The following is a 12,971-nucleotide window of genomic DNA, read 5'->3' as shown; positions in this document are numbered from 1 at the left end:
AAGGCAGCTCTAGAAAAGTGAATGTTTCTACAGAAGATTGTGAGAAACATTTGATAGCTAGCACACTGATTTCAAAATGACATGAAGAGGTAGGGTGTGTGTGTGTGTGTGTGTGTGTGTGTGTGTGTGTGTGTGACTGCTAGACCCAGATTCCTTTCCCAACCAGCTGGTTCTGGACTAGAGTGGTTAGTTATACATTGCAAGAAAAGCAGATACACAAAACAGTATTTGCATGAAATTCACTATGCTATTTTCTATATATAGATGCATATTTAGAAGAGCTTTCTATAATTTAAAGAGAAAGGGGAGGACTACGACTGTGACCAGATGACCAGTGTTCCTATTCAGTCTGCTGCCCAGATGCCAACTATTCTTGAGCAGCTTCAAGACTCTTGTTCTCCCTTCTTAGGGTTTTTCTTTTTCTTTTTACCTTTAAACAGCATTTGGACAAGGCACACATTTAAATGGGTTCAAACAGAGAACTATCCTCTGACAGCCACTTGGATAAGGGACTCTCCTCTGTAAATCAGGATAAATGGCTACCCTACTCTGGTGATGCCTATTTTCTTTGACTTTTTCTTTCTCTTGCTCTCTTTGGACTACTGACCGTCTATCACTAGCTCATCTGCACCATTACTTTCTCCTTTCTCCTTTTTTTTTATCCTATTCAGCTCTAACCATTGTGGTAATGGTTGCAACGTGGCCACCAAGGTAGCAATCCTTTGACCTTGGAATGTAATCAGTGCTAATATAAAGAAAGATGTATTTTAAAATTTACCATTTACTATTGGTGTTTAACACTATTTAATAGAGCATCATTTATTCAAATGCACAAAATATGTGTTGAGGTGCCACTCTTTGTATTCTGTTCATCATGTCCAAATATCAATGAAGTCTTGAAAGAAATCTTACCTCTAATGTTTCAAATTACAGAATGTCACAGTTCCAAAGAAAATCTTATTCAGATACATAAAGAATGAAACAGAACTTGTGGGCCTAAAAGCAGTGCTTTTCTTCTAGGGGAAAAAAGGTGCCAGTACTGTGTACACTTGAGTACCCCCAGAAAAAAGCACTGCCTAAAAGTAATGTTTAATTTACAGGTAGTTGCCAGGATATATATAGCCAAATGCTGGGAAATTCCATTTGTCCCTTAGGAAAATAATGAATAGTTTTATCAACAAAGCCAGCTTATTTTATAAGAAGTTGCTCATTATTACATACAGACACAATTTTAGAGAAATAGTATATGTTTACCAAAGTGTTATTAACCTTTACTTTCTTGCTACAATTATTTTTCATATTAGTCTGCAAGTGTAAATTCTTCAGTTATCTGATTTATTTTAAAAAATACTAGTCCTCTGATTATTGCACAACTTTCCTAGGGCTCTTAGATTTCTTATACCTCTCTTGCCCATGCAAGTAAAGTAGTTCAGGAAGAAATACATGGTTTTTTTTTGTATTTGCAGATATTTGAAACACACATGGGGAATCTATTATTCTCCTGATGTTGTAGAACTGCAGCTCCCACCATCCCTGAGAACTGGCCATGCGGCTGGGACTGATGGGAATTGGAGTCCCATAACATCTGGCATAGCTAATCATTCCCACCACACATACTGCTTCAGGTCATGGAGAAAGTGATTGGATTTCTTAGTAGGAAATCCCTATTCCCTGGGGACCCTATTTACATTAAATGCTACATCTTCTGCATGCTTCTCTGCACTGTGCCAGCTTTATCACTTTGGTAAATGCAATGCTAATTCCATGCTGCTTTTGGTTGTGGAAGAAAGAGATCAGGTTTAATGGTTTTTTTTTATTAAAAAAAATGTTTCTTGGAAATGCCGTCAATACTGATAGTCACCAGTGCTGAAGCAATGATTCTTCAACATCAACTTCATTGGACTGGTCATGTTGTGCGGATGCCTGATGATCGTCTTCCAAAGCAACTACTCTATTGCGAACTTAAAAATGGAAAGCATAATGCTGGTGGTCAACAAAAGAGGTCTAAAGACTCTCTCAAGGCAAACCTAAAATAATGTAGTATAAACACTGACAACTGGGAAACACTGGCCTGCAAGCACTCCAGTTGGACAACAGCCTTTACCAAAGGTGCCATGGGCTTTGAAGACACTCAAACTCAGGACGCAAGAGAGAAATGTGCTAAGAGGAAGGCACGCTTGGCAAATCCATACTGTGATCAACTCCCGCCCAGAAACCAATGTTCGCACTGTAGAAGGACGTGTGGATCCAGAATTGGCTTTCACAGTCACTTACGGACTCACTGTTAAAACCGTGTTTATGGAAGACAATCTTACTCGGCTATGAGTGATCACCAAAGAAGATACCAGGGAATGTGACCCTTTATAGTGCAACAGGACCAGATGTTGTTGGACTGAAGCTCCTATAATCCGTAACCATTGACTATGTTGGCTGGGGTTGATGAGAATTGTCATCAGGAAGGACAGTGATTTCTCATTTTTGTAGCACAGAATGAGTATCAGTTCCCTGGTCATACGAATCATCCACCCCAAATCTTCCCATCTTGTATGGATTCAGCTTCTGTTTATTGGCCCTTTTCCAGTCTGTTTCCACATCCAAACACTGATTAGTATTAAATGAATCATTTAAATCTACATAATTTAGCTTTTTTTATTAAAAAAAAACAATCACTTTTAGGGGAAGAACTATTTCTTTGCTTCTAAATGGTGCAGCAACATATTGGAAGAGGCATTTCCCATTGTGTGAGAGAATTATGGACCACAGGTATGAAGTTTACGGCATGTAATGCCTTAAGAGAGAATATTATGAAAATGATATACAGGTGGTACATGACACCAGTCAAGCTTGCAAAAATATATCATTTGCCTGATAATAAATGTTGGAAATGCAAAGAGACTGAAGGTACATTCTTTCACCTTTGGTGGACGTGCCCAAGGATTAAGGCTTTCTGGGAGATGATCTATAATGAAATGAAAAAGGTATTTAAATATACCTTTCTGAAGAAACCAGAGGCCTTTCTCCTGGGCATGGTCGGCCAATCGGTGTTAAAGAAGGATAGAATTTTTTTTATGTATGCTACAGCAGCAGCAAGAATACTCATCGCAAAGTATTGGAAGACACAAGATTTACCCACCAAGGAAGAATGGCAGGTGAAGGTGATGGATTATATGGAACTGGCGGAAATGACTGGCAGAATCCGAGACCAGGGAGAAGAATCGGTAGAAGAAGGTTGGAAGAAATTCAAAGACTATTTACAGAAACATTGTAAAATTAAGGAATGTTAGAAGGATGCGGGAATGAAGTTATGTGGTTTTAGCAGTAATGTTTTAAAGGAGTATGTAAAAATGGGTTGTCAACAGGTGAGAATGTAAAGTTACAACATATTAAGATAAATGATTAAGATAAAAATAAAGATGGAAAGGATTTGCTGAATTAACTAACTGAACTAGAATACAAAAAAGGGAGGTGTGAGGAGGTCAAGGAAACAAGTAAATGAAAGATAAGTCATGGAAAAATTGATTTGTGTTTTTTTTAAGTGTTTTTATTTTTCAGTTTTTTGTAATTTTTTGTTCTATTATTTTTCCCCCTTATTTTTGTAATTTTGTGAATTTTTTAATAAATATTACTTTAAAAGAGAGAGAGAATTATCCTTTAAGATATAAGAACTGCAGAAGAAGAAGAAGAAGAAGAGAAGAAGAGTTTGGATTTGATATCCCGCCTTTCACTCCCCTTCAGGAGTCTCAAAGCGGCTAACAATCTCCTTTCCCTTCCTCCCCCACAACAAACACTCTGTGAGGTAAGTGGGGCTGAGATACTTCAAAGAAGTGTGACTGGCCCAAGGTCACCCAGCAGCTGCATGTGGAGGAGCGGAGACGCGAACCCAGTTCCCCAGATTAGGCAAGCACTAAGTACTTACATGGGGAATTATTTTTTTAAGAAAACAAAAGAAAGAAAATGTGTTGCCCAGTGAATCAGAGTTGCCTTTTCTTTAGTCAGTTATAAAGATTTTAATTGATTAATCAGAGGCATCAATTAAATGTTGCAGAAGTGGCACAGATCCACTCAACCCACCACTCATGATATGTCAGTTTGACTGTGTGAATGACTTGCAGCATGTGGAGGGGCAGAATTTGTTCTGTGCATTTGCACTGTCATCTTCTTCACAGTAGACTATGATTAAATCACCCAGTGCTCTGAATTTGGCAAGAGGACAAGGAAGGTGTTACTTCTCCATTATTTGCCATCCAATCATACACGCAGCTGTCACTTGGATATGAACAGAAGAAGGCAGACTACCTTCTCGAATGTCTTAGAGTATCCTCATCTTGACTGACATCTGCTGGTGAGAAGTGAGTGTCTGGCAAACCTTTGTCACGAACCTCATTGCTGCATCTCAAAGGCTATTCCTTTGGTTTTCCTCATCTACAGTCATCTGTTGCTCTGTTTTGCCATATCAATGCAAAAGTTCAAATCCCATTTAGCATGTGGAAGATGCTACATGAACCCCCTGCCTAAGTGGTTGTTTTCGTCTTAAAATTGCAGAAAATGCTATTAAACTTTTTGCTAAATGTTTTCTATCCCAGAGAGCAGCTTATACCCTAGAGCACAGGTGGGAGAACCTGTGGCACTCCTTATGTTTGTTGTACTGCAACTCCCATCATCCCCGGCCATTGACAATGCTGGGTACGGATGGTGGGAGCTGGAGTCCAGTAATATATCGATGTCCACTGGCTTCCCACTCCTGGAGAGACAAAATGTTATTGCCCGGGAGTTCTAGGGTCAGGCTTTACTCGCTGAACTTGGTCTCCTCCATTAAGGCCAGAGCCAGATACCCGCCTAGTGATCTGTGCCTGCAGATCTCGATCTGTTTCCTCGATCGCTCCTGATCCACCGTCGTCGGGGTGGCCCTTTCCAAATGGCAACAGGCATTTTGGAGAAAAGGAAACGGCCGCAAGGCGGACTTTCCGGGAGCGTCGGAGGAAGGAAGCCTGTGGAACGCGAGGAGCTGTCCCCCGCTCTCGTGGTGCTGAATGCCCCTCGCTCCCGCCCGCGGACTTGTGGAGCGTGGACATCAGGGCTCGGCCACACGGCGACTGGTGCAAGCCTGGTGGGACTGCGCCATCTGTCTGCTGAACGAGAATCGGGCAGGGAGGTAACCAAAAACGGCAGCGGAACACGAGGATGGGAGGCGACGTCCACGCGCATTCGCATCAGCAGCACACCCAGCTCCTGCGCCCTCTCCGTGCGCCTGCTGAGCTGATGGGCTAAGCGCGCCCCTGGCAAGCGCCTCCTCCTCCCTGGACCCGCCCTCCCCAGTCCGAGCAGCTAGAGTAAGCGCCTTCAGCATCTGGATGGCAACCTCCTCAGCCCAGCTGCTGAACGGGCACCCGCGAAGAGGATGGCATGGCATGGCAAGGGAGCTCCTCGCCCAGGAGGTAAAGTAAGGAGCACTCGAGGAGTGCGTGTGTGTCTGCGTGTGGGGGAGAGAAAAAAAGAGGGGGTGCGGCGGGCGTGGGGGCGGAGATGAATTTCCTTGCAGCCCGTCAGAAACACGAGTTTCTGCTTCTCTCTCCTCTTAAGTCCTTACCTGAATTTTGGACGGTGGATGCTTTTGGGAACTGTGACCAAAAAGAGAGAAATGAGATGCTAAGGAACACTTCTCTCTTTCCCTCGGTGCTCTTTCCCTTTCTCTGCCGTTTTGTTCCCCCCTCTCTCTCCTTTTGCTTCCAAAGCACAGATCAGCTCGTTCCGCTGAACTCCTACACACACACACACACACACACACACACACACACTGCTTAAGTATAATCTGAATCTCCGAATGAGATGACGCACGCCGGGGAAAGCAGCTGAGCGCCTGTATTCCATGTATGTATGCATTTGTATTACTTTACCGAAGTCACTAAGCCCCGCTGTAGCCCATCAGTCACTTCCTTGAGGCTTCTTTTAACTCCGAAAGGCAAGAGCGCTCGGATTTGGAGATTTAGGCAAAGGTGGGAAGACAAAATGCAAAATCGGACTTGACCCAAAACGGGATGAAGTAAAGGCGAAGGGCAATCCTATACGTGGGTACTCAGGAGTAAGCCCCATTGGGTTCAATGGGACTTAACTCACAGGTAATTGAGTATAGAATTTCAACGTGTTTGTTGGGAGGGATGTGCATACATGGAAAATCGAAGGGATGAGAACCAGAAATCATAGAGTTGCATAGGAGCTGAAGGAAAGAGTTTTCTTTTAGAAAGGAAGAAAAAAATGGGCATCAGCAACTTTGGCTGCAAGACGTACCTAAGAAACGGTGCCTGCTTATCTAAGTGGCCTCCAACAGGTAACTTAGTTTCCTCACCTGTGTCACATCGCCCTTCCATGTCAAGCCATGCATGCAGATGAATAACTTCATGTATTGGTGTCTCTCTCTCAGTGTACACAGTCTCTCCCTTCATAACCTTGCTTTCCTAGCTACCTTCCAAGAGAGACATTCTGGTCCCCCATTCTTCACCGGCAAATGAGGGAAAAGTTGGAGTGCTTGGATAGGACTGATCAGGCAAGTGCATCTTGTCAATCCAGGAGCTTACCAGGCTCAGCAATAACAAGATAAGCCGTTTAGTCAACTCTTTCTCTATTTTCCCTCTGCTGGTATTGCCCGATTCCTCCAAACTGCATGTGGAGAGCTCCGACTTAGGGAAGGTGATTCACATTCAGCCCAAAGGACTGGTCTTCATTTGTTCCATGATCATTTTGTATGTGTGGTTTTCCATCTATTGTGTGGGTGATTAAAAAAAAAATCAAGGTAAGTTCTGGCTAATTTGGCTTTATGCTGGCTTTATGTGCTGGGGTGGGGGGAGGCTGGATTAATGAAGTTTGCATGTCTCTATCCTGTTGCTCTAAGATTTGCTTTCACTGAGTACATTTGCTAGAGAAAAGAGAGAGGAAATCTTTTGCAAGAAGTTTTATTATCTACCATGGGAGAAAGTGGAGGAGGAGATCTAATTGAGAGAGGGTGTAGAAATCTCATCTGAGCATAGTTTGCATTTTAAATGAAAAGATCATTGAAACTGGAACCTGACCCACATAAAAAGGACTTTTTAAAAAGGAAACACTAGTATTCAGAATACCAGCTTTTCTCCCTGCTCTTATAATTCCATGAAACTCACATTATTCTGTTTGTCAGCCTTCCCTGCTCTTTGAAGTTACCTTTATCTGCTTCTACAGATAACGTAAGTTTCTTAAAACAAGTCTAACTAGGGATGACAGTGACACCCAGAAATATTGATATGGTGTCAAAAGTTAATGAGATGAAAGTCCATCATTTATTTCCTTTCCCCCCTGAATGAACAGGAATAAATATCTGGTTCTTTAAAGTTTTTCTCCAGTGCACTATTGATCCCAGAAAGGAGTGTGGATTCGAATTTTCAAAGTGAAAATAAAATTATTGTCAATAAAGCAAGACATAGCTCAAACAAGCTTTATTTCTACATGTGGAAGGATGGCTGGAGTGGCTGGAAAGAGCAGATCTTTTTGAGAGAGCAGGAAAGCCTTGGATTACCATTTTCTTTGCACCCTTTGGGGGGCATGGCACTTACCTAGAGAAAACACAGTCTGTTTGCTTCCACAGTCTGTTGACATTTGGTTTCAGTCTAAAGGGTCATACCATGCACACAATCTCCTCTAGTCGAAATACCATCAGTAGACTGCCAAGTAAAAGATACTGTCAAGACATCTCTGTCTAGTGTGTAATATGCTTAGCTTTTTAGAATAAAAAATATGTCTAAAAAACAATAGTTGGTTCAAGAGGGTGTTGAACACTTCAAAATCCACATTTAGGCAATGCTTTATTAGAACCATTAAAAAAGTTACCAAATTGTGAGAAGGGGGTTGTCTAGAATTCTTCCTCAGGAAATGTCTTACACAAAGGCGGGGACGAGGGGATGAGGAATTTGTAGCTGTTCTTTTTTGAGTTTTGTCATCCCCTAACCCGATCACACGCCCACTATGTGTAACATCTCACCTGATAAAGAGTTCTGGCGAACTCAAAAGTTTGCCACTTGGTTGGTCTAATAAAGGTATTGCCCCAGTGTGGAGTTTACAATTCATGTTTGTATATGTTTAATTGAAATGGTAACAAGTGAACTATTGTCTTCAACAGTGTGTGATGGGGGGGGGCACTTTTGCAGAATGAACTTTGCTCCTAAATGGATTCTGCATGTCCCACAATACTCTTATTGTAAATGCTATATGCATTTGTGTTTCTGTATGTGAAGAGAGGTTTTTCTATACCTTTCCACACATTAACCTGTTGCTGCTAAATTGGCTACATAAAATACTATGTGCAGTCTTTCCTCTCAAGCTTTTACTTTTGGGGGGTGGGGTGGGGGTGGAGTCTAGGAAAGATCAAGATCAACAGTTGGATTTGATTAATTAATTAACTTTGCTTCCTTATTAGTATTTGTTGGCAATACAAATACATAGTTTTTGCATCCCCTTGGAAGTAAGTTCTGTCAATGGAACTAAGAGTGAATGAATACCTATATGTTGAATGGTCAATAACTGCAGTGTCACATAATGACTTGTATGTGTGAAACAGCCATTACAGATCAAACACCACCGACAAGACTTTTCCTCTGCTCTCATTTTACTTCAAGCATATAACTTTTCAACAGCAGTCGTTCACAGCCCTTCATCTGCAAACTACCGAGTAATAAAACACTGAGTGATACACGTACATAGATCAATGTTTCACACCAATTATATATTTTATGCTTTTGCATGCTACCTTTTCAGTTCTGTCTTTATCCCACTTTGAAGCAACCCCTAGATAGAAATTGAAATAATTCAATGTTAGGAACATAAGAAGATGTCTTGTACTGACTCAGACCATTGGTCTATCTAGCTAACTGCACTGACTGGCAGCAGCTCTTCAAGGTTTCCTGGAGGTGCCAGGAATTGAACCTGGGACCTTCTGCATGTAAAGCACATGCTCTACCACTGAGCCATGGCCCTTCCACATAGTATCAATGATATCCTAAAATATACTCCCCAAAATTACTGGAAACAACTGAATTATACCACACTGTAACAACAACAACAAGAAGAAAAAGAGTAGTAGTAGTAGTAATAATAATAATAATAATAATAATAATAATAATAATAATAATACTTATTGACTTCTGAAATGTAACTTATATGTTGGAGCCTGAACCAACAGCCCGTACATGATCAGAAAATTGTCTGCACTTCCTGGAATTGATAGATATGGCTGCTGTCCTATGCATATGTTCTTGGAATGGTAGTAAGTGCCATTGAATGCAGCAGGACTTACTTTTGAATAAGCATACATGGTATTGTGCTCAAAGTGATAACATGTCAACATAATGTTTCCAATTCACTCAGATGTTCTAATTTCTTGTGCAGATAGCTAGAGTTTACAGTTTTAGAGTAAGCATACAGACCCAGAAGGCTTTTTTTCTTTCTTTTTTTTAAAAAAGTGGTTTTAAAATGTGTAACCTATTTATGATCTATTAGTGTCTTAAGTAATGCTTTATGGGACACATTAGGAGTGCCTTTGGCAACATTGTGGAGTGGCCATGCACACAGTGCTGGAATTTATAACAAAGATCTACATTACGCAATTGTAGATTCTGATGCCTCTAAGGAATTTTGAGAAGAACTCCGTTTCAGTCACACAATTACCACATAAATCCAGCATTGTTCCATGCCCATCCAGTATTTTCTAAAAGTCTCTGTTGAGCAGCCTGTGTTTCATATTACTTTTCCCATTAAAATTGCTTAGCCATGTGAGCCCCGAGTAGTTTGATGCAATCCCTGAATGTTATCAGAATCTTCTGCAGAGCTACTAAAAATAAGTGGCCATGTATCAAGAGGGTAACTTATAGGAAATCACACATTTTTTAAATAATTGGCTTTCATTGATGTCATGGGAAAGTAGCAGATCATGTGATGGTTCTATGTTCAGTTTCTTTAACTGGTTCCAATAATTATACCCTCATACCATCTTCTGATGTAAGTCTCAATGTAACATTTCTTTGCTCATAGGAAAAAAACTGCCGCCAGGGACCAAAATGTCAACCAGTAACCACAGATTGTAGCCAATGGTCTCCCTTGCACTGATGAGGCTCTTTGATCCAAAGGGTCTCCCCAACCCCCTGGAGCAATTTTTTGGGGGGGATTGAAGTGCATTCCATCAGGGCAAAGGGCACTATGGGATACAACCCAGTACGTTTTGCAGAATCTCAAGCCCGTGAGCATCACAAAATTCTTCGTTGGTAACATATCTCGTGCCCTTTCTTCTTTTAATTTTTGGTTGTGGAAGAATGTTGGAAGTTTTACATTTTGTTCTATCATTAGTATCCGTCCATCAGCAGGAGAGAACTGTGTATGAAGTGCATGCTTTGCCAGCTCCTGCTTTATTCATTGACATGCCCATTATAGACCAATATGCTGAAATGACATTGAGTCTAATACTGTGAACCTAGGAATTGACTTAAATTAAGGTTTGATTATTTCTTGGAGTTTCCCATTAAAATTGGTTTCATATTAAATCAGGGAATCTGCAGTAGGTTCAGAAATATATGACTTCTGAGTCCTGTTCTGCGTCCATAGATGCTACTTCTTGCAGGGATTAAAGTGAATTGTATGTTTTGCTAGAGCTCTCATCAGGGTTTGCCTGTACTCTCAGCTCACTGCATGGAACCGCCTTCTAGAGCAACATAATGGTATTCTGTACCTGTCTGTTTATTTCATTTCATTTATTCATTGAGGTATTGATAAACTGCACTTTGCTAAAGGGTGGTGAACAATAAAGGTAACCAAAAATGGACATACGGCCATAAAATACAATAAAAGCAATAAAGTACAATCATAAAACAATATTAAAACGCAGCAACTAAGGATGCAGTAGGGCTACGGTAAAAGGCCCAGGCAAATGGAAAAGCTGTGACTGGCATCAAAAGTATTGCAAGCTGCTTTCAGCACTGACTTATTGGGATCTATTTGTGACTTTGTTCTGTCAATGAACAAAAGGCTGGAATATTATCAACCAAGTTGCAGCTGTGTTAAAGCTAGCCTCTTGAACAGGATGGTGGTAGTGGTGGGGACACTGTGTAAGGTAAAGGTAAAGGGACCCCTGACCATTAGGTCCAGTCGTGACCGACTCTGGGGTTGCAGCGCTCATCTCACTTTATTGGCCGAGGGAGCCGGCGTACAGCTTCCGGGTCATGTGGCCAGCATGACAAAGCTGCTTCTGGCGAACCAGAGCAGTGCACGGAAACACCGTTTACCTTCCCACCAGAGTGGTACCTATTTATCTACTTGCACTTTGATGTGTTTTCGAATTGTTGGTTGGCAGGAGCAGGGACCGAGCAACGGGAGCTCACCCCATTGCGGGGATTCAAACCGCCGACCTTCTGATCGGCAAGTCCTAGGCTCTGTGGTTTAACCCACAGCGCCACCCCGGGACACTGTGTACTACCAAGCAAATCTGAAAATTCTGACATCATCTCTCTTAGGAATTTATCCTGTGCATTTTTATTGTTTGTAAGGCATCAATTACCCCTGCCCCTCTTGAAGATGGACACAGAGTGGAGCCTGTTCTTCTTTTATAAACTGCTTTGAGTTTTTACAATCAAGTGGTGTATAACTTTTATGAAATAAATAAAATAAATAAACACTATATTCTCTGAATGGACATATCAGTCTCACTCTGATAGCTTTCAAGGGAGATACCATGATGTGTTTATGTATTAACTTTCCCCACCCCTCAAAACTGGGTGTGTGGATTCAGGTGGGGTACATTCTCAAAATCTAGAAAGTTACCCTGAATGTGCACACTGTAACTCTGATTCCTCAGTCTTCCAGGTGGTTGTTGTATTATGATTTATATTACATATTGTCTGCCTCACCCCTGATTAGTATGGGTTTGAGTTGATTCCTCCCATTCCACAGAACTTCAAAACCAAGAATGTTGAAACACTGAACTATCATTCAGAAATGGCATGGGCGGTCAGAACATAATCTTAAGGTTGGATATAGTCATGTACAGAGGTGATTCTTCATATGCCAAGGTCCCAGGCAATGAAGGGCATTAAAGGCCAGCTCTTTGACCTGGACCTAGAAATGGACTGCATGTTGGAGAAGATTCGAAAGTACTGGTATGATATGTTCCTAACAACCAGTCCCAGTTACTTTGCAGTTTTCAGGCTGCTTTGAAAGGCAGCCGCACATACAACATACTGTAGCAATCCAGGCAGAAAGATATCAGGTCCTGGATCACTGTAGGATAGTTCCAGTAGTGAACTTCGGATACTAGCTAGCAAAATGCCCATCATTATAACTGGCAGGATATATGGGGAAAGCAGATTTGTATTCTGAATCCTCTGAAAGGGTGCAATATGACTCATTCCCTGCACTGGGGGGTGGGGGCTGGGGCTGTGCTCAAATGCAGCATTTTATTTCTTTGTAAAAATGAATGGTGGCCATTCACTTATATAGGAGAGCAGAACACTAATCCTTGAAGCTAGTTTATTTAGCAAGTCTTTTAATGGCTTCCTTTGTAATGTTCTGGTTTTTGGGGTGGTTTTTTAAAAAATAATTCTGCCATTTTATAGAATTTGACTGTTAATTTCATTGGCTGGTATGATAACGTCCATTTTACTGGTTCTGCCTTTTGGCTGGCCTCTTCCCACCTTCTCTTTATGTTTTATCCTTATTTTAAAAGTTTTAAACAGCTGTTTCTATGGCAGTTTGTGAGGTGGAAAAATGACATGCAAATACTTAAATAATTGAAAATAAACACTAGAGATCTGAGAGTAAATGCAAAGGAAGAGAAAGGTAAAGAAAGCAAAGGGTTTGGATGCAGATTTTATAAGGGCATTTATACCCAAACCCTTACTATGGCATAAATCAGTGTGCAATCGGGATATTCACCAACAGTGTGAAGTACATTTTTCTTCCCTTTA

General features: G+C 41.2%; 1 protein-coding gene across 5 annotated transcripts in view; it reads left to right on the top strand.

Moving 5' to 3' along the window:
• The first annotated feature begins 5,243 nt into the window (after positions 1-5,243).
• Positions 5,244-12,971, top strand: part of KCND3 (potassium voltage-gated channel subfamily D member 3) — a 264,846-nt gene continuing 257,118 nt past the window's right edge. For 2 of the 5 annotated variants that reach the window (XM_053393493.1, XM_053393492.1), the window contains exon 1: positions 5,249-5,435. The gene's annotated coding sequence lies outside the window, so the exon portion shown is untranslated. Of the gene's footprint in view, positions 5,436-5,568; positions 5,869-12,971 lie in introns of those variants that run through there. The other 3 variants (XM_053393491.1, XM_053393489.1, XM_053393490.1) reach the window with 3 other exon arrangements.

Source organism: Podarcis raffonei, chromosome 6 (assembly GCF_027172205.1).
Source record: "Podarcis raffonei isolate rPodRaf1 chromosome 6, rPodRaf1.pri, whole genome shotgun sequence".
NCBI lineage: Eukaryota > Metazoa > Chordata > Lepidosauria > Squamata > Lacertidae > Podarcis > Podarcis raffonei.
The sequence above is the reverse complement of the archived record's forward strand: the minus strand, read 5'-3'. Positions and strand labels throughout refer to the sequence as shown.